The sequence below is a fragment of the Phyllostomus discolor genome, chromosome 6 (assembly GCF_004126475.2).
Source record: "Phyllostomus discolor isolate MPI-MPIP mPhyDis1 chromosome 6, mPhyDis1.pri.v3, whole genome shotgun sequence".
In the NCBI taxonomy this organism is placed as follows: domain Eukaryota; kingdom Metazoa; phylum Chordata; class Mammalia; order Chiroptera; family Phyllostomidae; genus Phyllostomus; species Phyllostomus discolor.
In genome coordinates, this window is record NC_040908.2 from 68,299,404 (window position 1) to 68,313,021 (window position 13,618).

The 13,618-nt window shown below is 47.6% G+C and overlaps 1 protein-coding gene across 16 annotated transcripts in view; it reads right to left on the bottom strand.

Moving 5' to 3' along the window:
- INPP4A (inositol polyphosphate-4-phosphatase type I A) overlaps nucleotides 1–12,803 on the bottom strand; it is a 132,701-nt gene extending 119,898 nt beyond the window's left edge. For 15 of the 16 annotated variants that reach the window (XM_036030085.1, XM_036030084.1, XM_036030079.1 and 12 more), the window contains exon 1: nucleotides 12,676–12,803. The gene's annotated coding sequence lies outside the window, so the exon portion shown is untranslated. Of the gene's footprint in view, nucleotides 1–12,654 lie in introns of all 16 variants that reach the window. The other variant, XM_036030072.1, reaches the window with a different exon arrangement.
- Nucleotides 12,804–13,618: the final 815 nt, after the last annotated feature.

Genomic DNA, 13,618 nt, shown 5'->3' on the forward strand with positions numbered 1-13,618 from the left:
CAGCAGAGGATTTATCTGAATGGAAGTCGGGCAGCCAAGAAGTTGAAGTAGACGCGTTCATTTGGACTGGTAGGAGAAGACGAGCCGGGCGGGCGCGGGGCTGGCTCGGGTTGGCGGCGCGCGGAGGTCGGGGGAAGGTTTAGCGCGAAATTGGCGCAAAAGCCATCCGGAGGTGCAAGAAGGCAGCGGTGATCCCTGAGTACGCAAGCTGCGGCTGGCAGACCCAGAGGGGCAGCGATTGTGGACCAGGGCAGAGCTCGCGGCCCAGAAGCCCAGACAAGGGTCTGAGTCCAGGGGAACGGAACTACTGCCATTGTTTTCTCCGGCCCTGCTCCCGCTCCCGCCCCACCCCCACATATAACGTCACAATCTAGCGACTGGGGTGCCCAGCCCCGGTGAGCACCTAAGGCTCCGCCCCCCACCGTAACAAGAGCAACCAGACCGGAAAAAAAAAAAAGGAGAGACGGGGGGAAAAAAAATATGTTTTCAACAGAGCAGATCAGTCCCCCAGGACTCATCCTTTTGAGCGACCAAGAATTAGCCAATCTATCAGATGCGCAGTTCAAAACACTGGTGATCAGAAAGCTCATGGAACTGGTTGATTTTGGACGAAATTTAGATGAAAGAATGCAGATTACCATAAAACAGATGCAGGAAGACACGCGGAGGAGAGCCAATAGGGAAAGGAAGGAATATGAGTCTCAAAACAATACAGTGGACCAGAAGGAAGATAGAATCAACCAAGCAGGGAAGCATGATGAAATAAGAATTCAAAAAATTGAGGAAAAGATTAAGAGCATCCAAGACACCTTTAAACGTTCCAATATCCGAATTATAGGAGTACCAGAATCGGAAGGGGAAAAGCAACAGATTGAGCACGTCTTTGAACAAATAGTAAAGGAGAACTTCCCCAATCTGGCAAAGGGAACAGTCTTCCAAGAAATCCAAGAAGCTCAGAGAGCCCCAAAGAAGTTGGACCCAAGAAGAAACACACCAAGGCACATCATAATTACACTAGCCAAGGTAAAAACGAAGGAGAGAATCCTAGAAGCAGCAAGAGGTAAGGGAACAGTCACCTACAAAGGAGTTCCCATCAGACTGTCAGCTGATTTCTCCAAAGAGACCTTACAGGCAAGAAGGGGCTGGAAAGAAATATTCCAAGTCATGAAAGACAAGGACCTACATCCCAGATTGCACTATCCAGCAAAGCTCTCATTTAGAATGGAAGGGCAGATAAAGTGCTTCTCAGATAAGGTCAAGTTAAAGGAGTTCATCATCACCAAGCCCTTATTTTATGAAATGCTAAAGGGACTTATCTAAGAAAAGAAGATTAAGAAAAGACATGTATAGTAAAAGGACAGCAAACTCACAAATATTAACAACCACACCTAAAGCAAAACCAAAAGAAACTAAGTAAACAATTAGAACAGGAACAGAACCACAGAAATGGAGGGCACATGGAGGGTTAGCAGCAGGGGGGTGGGAGGAGGAGAGAGGGGGAAAAGGTATAGAGAATAAGTAGCATAGAATGTAGGTTGAAAATAGATAGGGGGAGGGCAAGAATAGTATGGGAAATGTAGAAACTAAAGAACTCAAGTATGACACATGGACATGAACTAAAGGGGGAAATGTGGGTGGGAGGGGGGTACAGGGTGGAGGGGAGAGAAGGGGGGAAATGGGACAACTGTAATAGCATAATCAATAAAATATATTAAAAAAAAAAAAAGAGTGGCAGATGAAATGTGGAAATCAGAGGCACCCACCCCCCACCAGGGCCTCCCCTCCTGCATTCATAATGCACTCATGGCGTGTCCCAGTAGTCAGTTTCCTCTGAAAACATGTGCAGCATCCGCCTCACTGGGGCCAGACACCCACCCACGGCACCCTGAGAATGAAAAGGCGAGTCCCAAATAATACTTGAACCAGTACCCCCATGAAGCAGGGTTGGGGTGGGACTTCCTATGAAGTTCAGTAGTCATCTCCCTTAAGTAAAATATTTTACTCTCTAAGATGAAAAAAATAGATGTTTTTATTGAGAAAGAACTGGATAGCAGAACTCTCTAGAAGATAAGTGCCAGCTCAGGCAGCAATGATTCCTGGTGGGAATCAAGGAAAGATGCTGCTTGCTCACTGCCTGCAGTAGCCTCTCTCAGGTGGAGAAGGTGAGAAAGGGCCGGGTGACAATCCTTGACTTTTTTAAAATGTGAAATTATAATTTTTGAAGGCTGGGAAAAATTGTTATTGCAGATTAGCAAAGGCTCATCATCAGTAGTGCAGACACAATCAGAAATGCCCTCATTTCAGACGTAAGAATCAGGCAGTGTTTCTCTGTAAAGACCTGTATGTGCACGTCTACACCCACAACTCCCAGGGAACACATGAAAGAGAAACAAATGCCTATCTGGACTAAGCCTCTTTTCCTTCCGTTTTTTTCCCTGTTATACACAGCCAAATGCTGACCCTAATGATTTACCAGTCCCCACTCACATGCAATGGTGGACAATTGCATGTAACCTGGAACGCTGAGAGCTGGGGATAAGGAAGCATAGATTTCAGCTCATTAACAGTCCCGGGTTTTTTTTTCCCCACAAAGGGATGTTTAAATAAAGCATCCTCAAATTTATCCAGGGCTCCAGGCTTGGGCGAGTACATCCTCAGAAACCTTATAAACATAATGATTCATTTTGTTGCAGAGTTATTTTATAAAACAGTTTATCATTAATATAATCAACATTTATAATCATAAAGAAGCTAACCATCCTATTTCTAGGCCTGCCTGAGTAGCAAGCTCAAAAAGCCTTAATATACCAAATTCCTGTTCATTGCCCCAAACATTTAATAGACTAGCCTGCATATTTAGTCAGACAAATCTAGGTTATCAGGTAAAAATAGCCTGTTTTTAGTCATTACAGTTAGCCCATTAAATTAGGTTCACAGTCTGAGCCACAAGCTGCCAGTTGCCGTGAAAGGACACTGGTCAGTCTTGAACAGTCCACCACGCAGCCAGCCTGCGCGTGTGCAACACTGGTCACATCCTGTGATGCCCAGTTCCAAGGAGTGACATGGTGAGCACTGCCCTGGAATTGGATCGTTGTTCACCTAATCCTGCCTTAAATGAATCTATCCCACTACGGCTTAGAACTCTCTTTGCTGTTAAGGAGCTGAAGCTGTGCTGGCTGCTGTGTGAGGCCAGACCCGCGCTCCAGACAGGCGGCCCGACACCCTAAGAGCTTCAGGGCTGGTGCACACGGGGGAACACAGCCCAACAGTCAAGTTCCCAGTGCAAAAGGCCAGTGCTTCCCCAGGTTAGAAACTAACAGAAATTAACTTTAAAGCCTGGATGCTTCTTAACAAGCAAGTCAGTGTAAGAGGGAAGCTGTGGTCACTAAAGCGGCCTCTCTTGGAACCACTCAACCCACCCAGCAAAGGCCTCTTACTGCCTTCCAATCCACCCGTGGCTTTCCTTCTCTTACCAGCGAGGTTAATACCCAGCGGGAAGATACCTGACTAACTGAAAAATGATTAAAATAATTCAGTTGACTCCAAATGTGAAGATCTTCCTCCATCCAGTGAAGTTCCTCTATCAACCACACAGTTTGCAGGCACCTGCGACGGTGATCACACAGCGGGTGAGTGGTCTCCAGCAGCACGCCAACTACCTGAAAGACTGCTCTCCTGAGCCCGTAGTGCTTCAAGGACAAAGACACACAAGTGAGGAATAGGAAAGCTTTTAGCACTATGTTCAGGACTTTTCTTGAAGGGGCAGCACTCAACAGAGTTGTATCCATTTGAGCTCTTTGTTTTTTAAATCAGTTTATGTTTTTTTATCCAGGTAACTTTAAATCCAGGTACCCTGTATATAAAAGGTTGGGAATGGCTAAGTAGGAAATGTAAAAGGTTAAAAATAGAGTTTAACAAATGGTCAAAGAGCCCTGGCTACTATGGCTCAGTTGCTTAGAGCATTGTCCCGTGCACCCAGAGGTCATGAGTTCTATCCCTAGTCAGGACACATGCCTAGGTGGCAGGTTTGGTCCCAGATAGGGGCGCATACGGGAAGCAACCAATTGATGTTTCTCTTTTTGTATAGATACTTTCTTCTCTTTCTCTCTCTCTCCCAACCCCCTACCCCCACCCCCAAATCAATGAATGTAGCCCTGGCTGGTGCAGCTCAGTGGATTGAGTGCTAGCCTGAAAACCAAAGGGTCACCTGTTCAATTTAGGGGCATGCGAGAGGCAGCCGATTGATGTCTGTCTCCCACAATGATGTTTCTCTCCATCTCTTTCTCCCTCCCTCCCCCTCTCTCTAAAAATAAATGAATAATATCTTTAAAAATCAATGGATGCATTCTCAGGCAATGATTTTTTTAAAAAAGGTCAAACACAGGTTAAGTGAAGAAGTCAGGGAAGAATGTCAAGCTTCCAGGAACAGAGTCCGGACCTGAACCAGATGACAACTGTGTGTAATTATCGGCTGAAAGTATCTGGAAGTAAAGTGGTCCCCACCGGTCCATGGCAAAATGGCGTGGGCTTCAACACAAGGCCTGCAGCTGTGCTGGAGACGTGCCTGCAAAGGGCCTCAGAAGGGTGACGTGAGAACAGAGCAGGGTGGAGCCAGGGAACGGCACCAGATGCTCTGCCTACACCAGGAAGACTGGTTTCATGGCATACAGGCAGCTTCAATCTCCATGGACATATCTGGGGTCCTTCAGGGTCCCCGACACCAAGTTTCTTTACTCTGGAAAGCTACTGCTGAATCACTGCAGAGGGGAGTGAAAGTGAAAGGCTACAGAGGCAGCAGTTGGAATCCCATGGCCACAGAGCCCAGCAGCACTTCCCTAAAGAGACACCCTGTGTGTGCGTGTGTGTGTGTGTGTGTGTGTGTGTCACTCCAAGGCTGGCTACATCCGGAACACACAACCTCTCCCCTACTAGCCCTCAGCACTATTACAACTTCACTTTGGTGTTGGGTGGGGAGGACAAGTTAAGAAGAAATGAAGAGGCTCACCTCTACTTAGTAAACAAGGAAGGAGAAGATGAGGTTCAGACATGACTCTACCAGGTCACCACAAGTTGGGGGTGACATCCAAGTGTGCCCTTTTCTGCCACCTGAGATGGCAGAGCACTGCCACCACCAGGGTATTTCCCCAAAGCCAATGCATTCACCCACCTCTCTCTCCTCTTTAAAACCAGAGGAGGAACAATGTTTGGAAAATTCTGGGGTAGCCTGACATTCTTGGCACACAGTACCATCTTACTTCCATTTTTTGTCCATCTGATTATCACCCAATTATGGAATATGATCATTTGATTTATCATTTGTATATACAGAACACAGTCAAAGTAATGAATAAGAAATGTGAATATACTCAACAGTCCACCACACACAATCACAAGGTTTTATGTTCTTAAAAAACAAAAGTGGCAGTAGAAGACTTAACTGGGTCACTGACCACCTGACTAAGTTTTAGGAGCCAAGCCCCACCCACTTCCCCTTCCCACTCTGCCCACATCCTAGTCCTCTGACCTTTGCTGGTGACTCCTGCCTCTCAGGGCCTCCTTCTTCTGCAACATTTCCCCTCAGAGGTGTCCTGGGCAGGAGTCAGAGATGGGATGTACCCTTGCCTTCTGAATACATTTTTTTAGAATAGGGGCAGTCCATGCCCTGGCCAGTGTGGCTCAGTTGATAGGAGGTTTGTCTGGTAACCAAAAGGTTGTGGGTTTAATTCCTGGTCAGGACACATGCCCAGGTTGTAGATTCAGTCCCCCATCTGGGTGCATATGATTCCCAGTTCGGGCACATATGATCCCCGTTCTGGGTGCATACAGGAGACAACCAATTGGTGCTTCTCTCTTGTATCAATGTGCCTCTCTCTCCTTTCCTCTCTCTCTAAAAGCAATAATAAAATGTCCTTGAGTGAAGATTGAGAAAAGGAGGGGCACTCCAGGAAAAACAGAGCTGTCAGGACTGTGAAGTTGAGAGGAGAGACTCTGAGTCTCCTGCAAGACAGAAACTTCCTACCTGCACTGGCTCAGAGCCTTGTAGGCAAACATCTCTCCTGCTTATATTATTTAATCCACACGACTCACTGTGAGTTGGGCACTGTCCTATTTCACAGACAAGAAAGTTGATTCAGATTCACATCAGCACTTTTTCTTCCTGCAGTCCAACGTTGCCCACCTCAAAAAACAGACAGAGATGCCCCTGGAGACATGACTGCATGTGCTTCGTGACACAAACCAGACTCACACCAGCATTAAAGAACATACATTACACACATCCTGAAGGCAGCCACAGTGACTCGGGGTTGTCCTGTCACTGTTAAACCACAAAGGACTGCAGGGGGGGATCATAGGCAGCAGTGGCTTCAGTGGGGCCAGATGTCTATTTTTCCCCTCTCTCCCCAGCGCCCTGTATAGGCACAGGTATGCTGATCCCCACTGGTAGGAGGAATGGCCAGGGGTCCAGAGTTAAAATGTAAACCTCTGACAACTCAACACACTCCTTGTCATTGCCTCCCCATCTCTCAGAGTGGCCATACTAAGGATCCCCAACATCTCCAGGAGGGTCTGGCCTAGGTGGTCAAACACCACTGAGGATAAAGCAGAGAATGAGCAAAATTCAGGCCCTTCTCCCTGCTGTTCTTGTGGGCTCCAGGTCCACTCCCACTGGCCTGCACCACTAAAGGCCCCTCTTGTTTTCGATGAGTGGTTCTCCACCCATGGTGCGTCACAGGCCCTCTCCCAGGAAAAGACCATCTGTGGTGCCTCCTCCCTGTGCTCAGACTTGGGTTTGACACATTTTTATTAAAACACACAGTAAGCAACATTCACATTGTGACATTACACCAACATGCACCACATGCAGCTAACATGTTTTATCAAAAAATGCGTCCTCTTCCTACAAAAAGTATACTTGGATATTTTCTACTTTATTTCAAAAGAAATTTCACTACTGACCACAACCTCAGGTGGATTTTGTTTCTGGACCCCGCTCCAGCCAGTCCTCCCCAGGGGCTCGTCCTTCCTCAGGGACGAGCACTGATGTGGCGGATGGAGCTCAGCCGGGGCCTTCCTAACTGTCGTTTTCATGGATTAAGATGAACCTTGGGAAGCCTTGGAAAGTCAAGAAAATCTGGAAATACCACAGCTGACTAGTTCCAGGAAAAAATGTGTAACAGTGGGTTATTTCGATCTCCCAAATTACATGGTGTGGGTGGCTATTTTAGTTCACCCAAACATAGAGTCAGAGCTCTGCTTGCAGAAGGGACAACAGCACAAGTTGTTCTGGGCAAAGCCAGAGAAAGCTACAAACTGCCACTGCAAGGAGCCCCGCCCCTATTAAAAGTATCGCTCTGTTTTCTTTTCTAATTGAATAAGGAGTAGCAGATTACTACAAACTCTATGCATCTGTGGGAAAGTAGGTCATAAGGGCCAGACCAGATCCTTGATGGCCAGCCCAACAGACCCCACCTCTGCTGGGTCAGAGACAGATTGTCACCTATGCTGCTTCCTTTAACACCCAGGTCTGCAGGGGGACGTGGGTCTCCTTCAGAGACACTGGAGAGGCTGCAGGCATGGCAGCTGGGACACTTAGCTGGGCCAATAAACTGGGGCACAGGGCCAGTGTGGGGCAGGTGCAAGGACAGCAAAGCTGCCCACAGGCTCCTTAAACACTTCCCATGACCCTCTGTTTCCACTGTGGCTGACCCAACACCCACTCTGCCTTCTTCCTAGTCTGGGAACTACCCTCTCTGGGTTGAGGGAAAGCAATCTCCAGCTGAGGAGTGGCTGTGGTCTTGATTAGACTAAGGCAATTCTGAAACTTGAGCTTGCAACAGAATCACCTAGAGGGCTTATTAAAAGATAATTGTTGCTGGGCCCCATCTCAGAGGTTCTAATTTGGGGTAGAGGGCGAGACTGAGGCTGCATTTCTATTAAGTCTCAGGTGAAGCTGAAGCTGCTGGCCTGGGAACCACACCTAGAGGAACCCTACTCTCACAGCCTTGGGTTCTTGGTCCATGGGTACTACATGTCCCTCACCACTCCACAGCCAAAGGGAGGACCACTAGACACCATGATTGGGGACCAGTTGGCATGTCTCCCTCCCTGCTGCCGGTGGGAAGAGAAGCAGGGGAGCAGCACACAGTCCCACTGACTCTAAGGACCACCTCATGATCATGAGGAGGCAGTGATGGCTGGCAAGCAGAGAAAGAAGAATCTAGGTCCTTGATGGAAATGCTGATTCAGTAAGACTCCAGAGCTGTGAGATCATAAATGTCCTTATTGTTTACTTGAAAACCGGCACACCCCACAATCCAGGGAGACCCTTGAACTGGGCACCCTTGTTTCCTCATAGGACTCTGTTCCCCAGAAACACCCACCTACCTAACTGCATTTCCTTCATACCTCCTGACTTGGTACACCTGGGTCATTCTTCTTAAACATCTGAACTCATAACTTAGAGAATAGACCATGTGAAATACTAGCAACACAGGAGAGGGAAGAAAAGGAATTCCACATCCCAGAGTGAGTTATTTTAATCAGCTCCTGTAACAGCAGCAACACCAGCTGTTGCAGGGCTATGGTGGAGGTGTGCGGACAAGGAGCAGGAAGAGAGGCAGGGGGTTTCAGAGGCCTCACGATCCTACCTAGTAAGTGCAACAGGTGGGTTGTGCAGGAATTCCAAGTCAGGAGAATGACCAGGTGTCTGCGGGGCAGGGCTCAGACAGATCCCAGGAATAGAGAAGGTGAACACTTTCCTCCTGTTGGAGTCCAGAGGGCGCACTTCTGCCTTCCTGACCCTATTCCAGAAAATGGATACCTCATTTTATCACCATAGCATGACCCTCCCACCCTGGATGCTTCCTCTTCTGAGGCCTTCACCAAGTGAACCTCACTGAACAGACTTCACATTGAAAGCCCTGCAGTGTCTCACCCGACCCAGGTTAGGGTGCACAGCCAGCCCAAGTTGGGCTGGCAGGCACAGACCAGGTGTGAGCAGGTATGTGCAGAGAGCAGACACGGCACCCTGGAGCTCTGGCTTCATACTCGTCAGCCATGTTAGGGCAAAAGGGATGGTCCAAAGATTATTCCCACAGCCCTAACTGATGTGGCTCATTTGGCTGGGCCTCCTCCCACAAAGCAAAAGGTTGCTGGGTCGATCCCCAGTCAAGGCACATGCCTGGGTTGCAAAGCAGGTCCCCAGTGAGGACATGTAAGAAGCAACTGATGGATGTTTCCCTCTCACACACAGATGTTTCTCTCCCACCCTTCCCCTCTCTCTAAAAATAAAATAAAATCTTGAAAAAAGAAAGAAAGAAATTAAACCCACAGAGAAAAGGCTCATCTAGCTCCACACTGCCTGTACCTGCTCTATATGTGAACACATCATAACAGCTGATGTCCCTCAGTGCTCAGCAGGTACCAGGGGTCACTCCAAGCACTTGACATGTATTAACGCATTTTACCCACTAACAAGACTCTGGAGCTGTTACCACTATCAGCCTAGTTTTGTAATGAGAAAACCAAGATACAGAAAGATGAGGCTACTTGCCCAAAGTCACACAGCTAATTGGAGGTTCACAGGGAACTCAGCTGCAAAGTCCACAATAGTTTCGGGATTTAAATAAATAATTTTGAAAGACTAGTATACTGGAAAAACAGGACTAAGTAAAAAAAAATCCTAATAAATCAAAATACCAAAAATAGAAATTGTTGATATTGGGGACTTTAAGTGATTAATTTTTACTGATACATGAAGTACAGCATTTATTTTAAAGATTTTACTTATTTATTGTCAGAGATATAGGGGAAGGGAGGGAGAAAGAGAGGAAGAAAAACACAGATCTGTTGCCTCCTGCGCGCCCCCTACTGGGGACCTGTCCTGCAACCCAGGCATGTGCCCTGACTGGGAATCAACCCAGCAACATTTCACTTTGCAGAACAGGATGATGCCCAACCCACTGAGACATGCTGGTTAGGGCACAGCATTTATTTTAAAGTTCTGTAAAGGCAGCTATGTGATTTCATATAAATGGCACTAAATTCAGACACACCTAGGTTTGAATGCCAGTCCAACCTCTTACAACTTCTTCAATGCACCAACTCCACTCCCACAGGATCTCCTCAGAGGAGGTACACAAAGACTGGGGGGACTGGTATACGGGTCGTGCTCAGAAAATGTTAGGCTCCTTCTCCTTTAGGATGAAAACACATCACACTTAAAGGAGACTTCTAAGGTTGCCTACAATAAAGTCCGAATTTATAGTAACTTCCATGATCCAAAAAGATAAAGAAAACCTAGTAAGAAAAAACAAGCAAAGCTGTGCATTGTTAAATCACAGAAGCTCAAATATAAACTAGCAAAATAAGGTTTTAAATATATTTGGTAAGTTGGAAGATGTAACTGAAACAATGTCTTCTTTATCCATTAGATTTGCAAAAATTAGCAAGATTTATACTCTTCGCTGTTGGCTGAATTAAAGGGGAAAAGGCAATTTCGCATACCGACAGAAGTACCACCAACTGATAAAGCCTGTTACAAGTGGGGAGCAACTTGGCAAAACTATCAGTTTAAAATTATTCTTTGACCCCAAAATTCCATCTCTAGGTATCTAGAAGACTGAGGCATTTGTGAGTGTTAACGGTGACATGGTTCACAGATTCCCCACTGTTCTTAAAGCAGAAGATTGGAAACAACTTAAATGTCTCTCAATAAAGAATACTTAAGGTCAGTGATCAGTTGGTCTCACACACCTTTCCATTCCGTTCTTCTGGTGCACTTACAGATTTGCTGGCTGGGGAGAATGTTCCCAGGTAGGCAGCTGGCTAAAGGGACTTTCAGGGTCAACAGTTCTCTCTGTCATCATATATCCTGCCTCTCTGGTGCTTTATAGTTTACAACACATTCTCACGTACATTATTTTATTTCATCTTTTCCTTAAAGTGATTTTTTTAAATCCTAAGATTCAGTTCAATAGCCTTATGACAAATATTCGGTTTTCAAAACAATGGCATAAACTATGTCTACCCTTGACTTTGAGTCTAGTTAAAAGACAGGGCTTGTATATGAGCAGATAAAAACTCTGAGATACATAAGCCAAATAAAAACTAGATAAGTGAAGTACCTACTATATAGAATTAGTGTAACTAATTCTGTCACTGAGCTCAATAGAAATCCCACCCTCCCTTCTCTTTGAATCTGTCCAGCATCCACTCATTTAAGCCTGTCTTCTGGGCAAACTGTCCTGGTAACTTTGTCTTGTTGTTGTTAAGAAGGCATGTTTACAAGGAACAGCAGGAAACAAGGCCTTGTGGGATTCCATTCACATGCAACACCACCCCAGGGACAGGACATGGTCTTTTGACACCAACCCACTAAGAGGACAACCACACTGGCCTTCTCATGTGGGCCCCATCACTCATCTTTTGACAAAGAAACCCACAAATTGAATCTCCCAGGAGTAAACATTTCTGCAAAGAACCCCCCAAAGGAAAGGCCTTAGCCTAGCTCCAAAGACAAAATTCCTCTTAAAGAAAGCCTATTTTCAACCAAAGAAAAATTAGGCTTACTTCTAGGCCAACTTACAACTATCCTATGCCAAGATCAGGTAGATCCCAAAACACTCAGCAAAAGGAGTTCTGTTCTCATCCTTCAGAGATGAGAAAATTCAGAATAAAAGTTAACAAGTGGCAGATCCAGGATTCACACTCAGTAAGCCTATCTACCGGTCCCCCACCCTACTGGCTCGCCCACAGTCCACACAATCCACTGTGAATGGAGAAGAATCAGGCGTGCAAATTGCCACCCCACCCTCTCCTCTTGCTCTGAGGTGCAGGCGAAAAATCAAACACTCCTCTTAAGCAGCCTCCCAACACAGAACACATTCAGAAGCAAAGCAAAACACAAATAGATGGGCTTTACCACTGCCTTATACTTATTCCCTACCCAGAGGAATACTTCCATGATCTGTCATTACAGACAACTCAGGCAGGAGGAACACACCATTATGTAAAGTCAGAGGGCAGGCCACACAGGGAAGGGAAAGCAGAGTCCACAAACATAAATTCACCTTTGACATTTTGAGTGTTTTGGTCTTCTATGGCCTACATATCCATGCCTGGCTTTTAAAGAGACGGGCACAGCTCCCTGCAAAAGTCTCAAGCCTCCATTCATTGACTAGCAAAGGCAGGAATAAAAAATTATAAAAAAACAAAGATGCCACAAATACTGTCGGGGGCTAGAGGCCTGCAGCGAAGGGCAGGGTTTCGAAGATGGAAAGCATATTTCGCAGATTTCCCACGTTTATTTTTACCAGATATGTTTACACCCAAAACACGGGGAGGCCTGCAACGTCTGGAGTCACCAGATCCGCCCTGGAGACGCACCAGGCAGGCGTCGGCCTGCTCGGGCGCCGAGTCCCACGTCCAGGTCCCCTCCGGGCGAGACGCCAGGTCTGCATTCGCCCGAGCGCGCAGGGTCGGTCAGGTCTCAGAAGACGCGACCTAGACTGCGACGCTAGGCTGCAAATTTCCATGACAACCGCGGCGCCGTCACCGTCTCGCGCACAGGTGCTGGGATGCGCGCTGCACCCCGCGGGAGGCATCCAGGTCCCAGCTCCGAAGCGTCGCTGCGCCCCCGGCCCGGCCGCCCACCGGCTCTGCCGGCCCACGTACCTGGCGCGCTCCGGTCCGCGGCGCCCGCGCCCTGCTGCCCCGCCGTCTTCGGTCCGCCGGATCGCGCGCCCGAGCCCGGTAGCTGCAGCGCCGCCGCTGAGACGTCAAGTCGCGGGCTCCCGCCGGGCTCCAGGCGATGCTGGTCCTCCTGCTCAGGCCGCCAAAGAACCGCCCGCGCCGCAGCCCGATCCCCAGACGACCGCCGCAGCTCCGGAGGCTGAGGCCACGACAGCCCCGCCCAGGCCCGCCCCTCGCCGCGCATGCGCCCCACCGGGTCCGCCCCCGGGGCCGACTTTTGAATCCTATTCCTGGGTTCCCGCGAGACCCCGTGGTCGGCTGGGACTGCATCACCAGTAGGGGCCCTGGACTTCTTCACCTACCTGAACCGTGGCTTCTCGACCCAACGAATTGACGCTTCTGCGGTCGTGACGCGTCCCCGAGGTAGAAGGCTCCGTAGGAGAACCGGGACACGCTCCCCCGTTTGCCCGCAGGATGAACGCGCCGTCAGCGTGCAGGTACCCTAGGAGAAGTTAGGAAACGCAACATTTAACCCAGAAACACGCAAAATTAACATCTCACTGCCAAAACGCAGATAAGCAAAAAGAAGAGAAACTGTAGACATCCAGACTTGTGCTAGTACATTGTGTAAATATGCATTTATACACTCTCACAAAATATTAGTTCCCTACACCTCTCTCCCCCAAAGCTTTATTTTTATAGGAAAATAGAATATTCAGAAAATTTGGAAGAAATTTTTTACTTTAATATGACTTTAAACCTTAATATTTCTGCTTGAGCAAGGATAAATACTAAACTGAATATAAACATTTTATCTTGATCCCTGGCTGCTGTGGTTCAGTGGATTGAGTCCCGGCCTGCAAACCAAATGATTGGTGGTTCGATTCCCAGTCAGGGCACATACCTGGGTTGCAGGCCAGGTCCC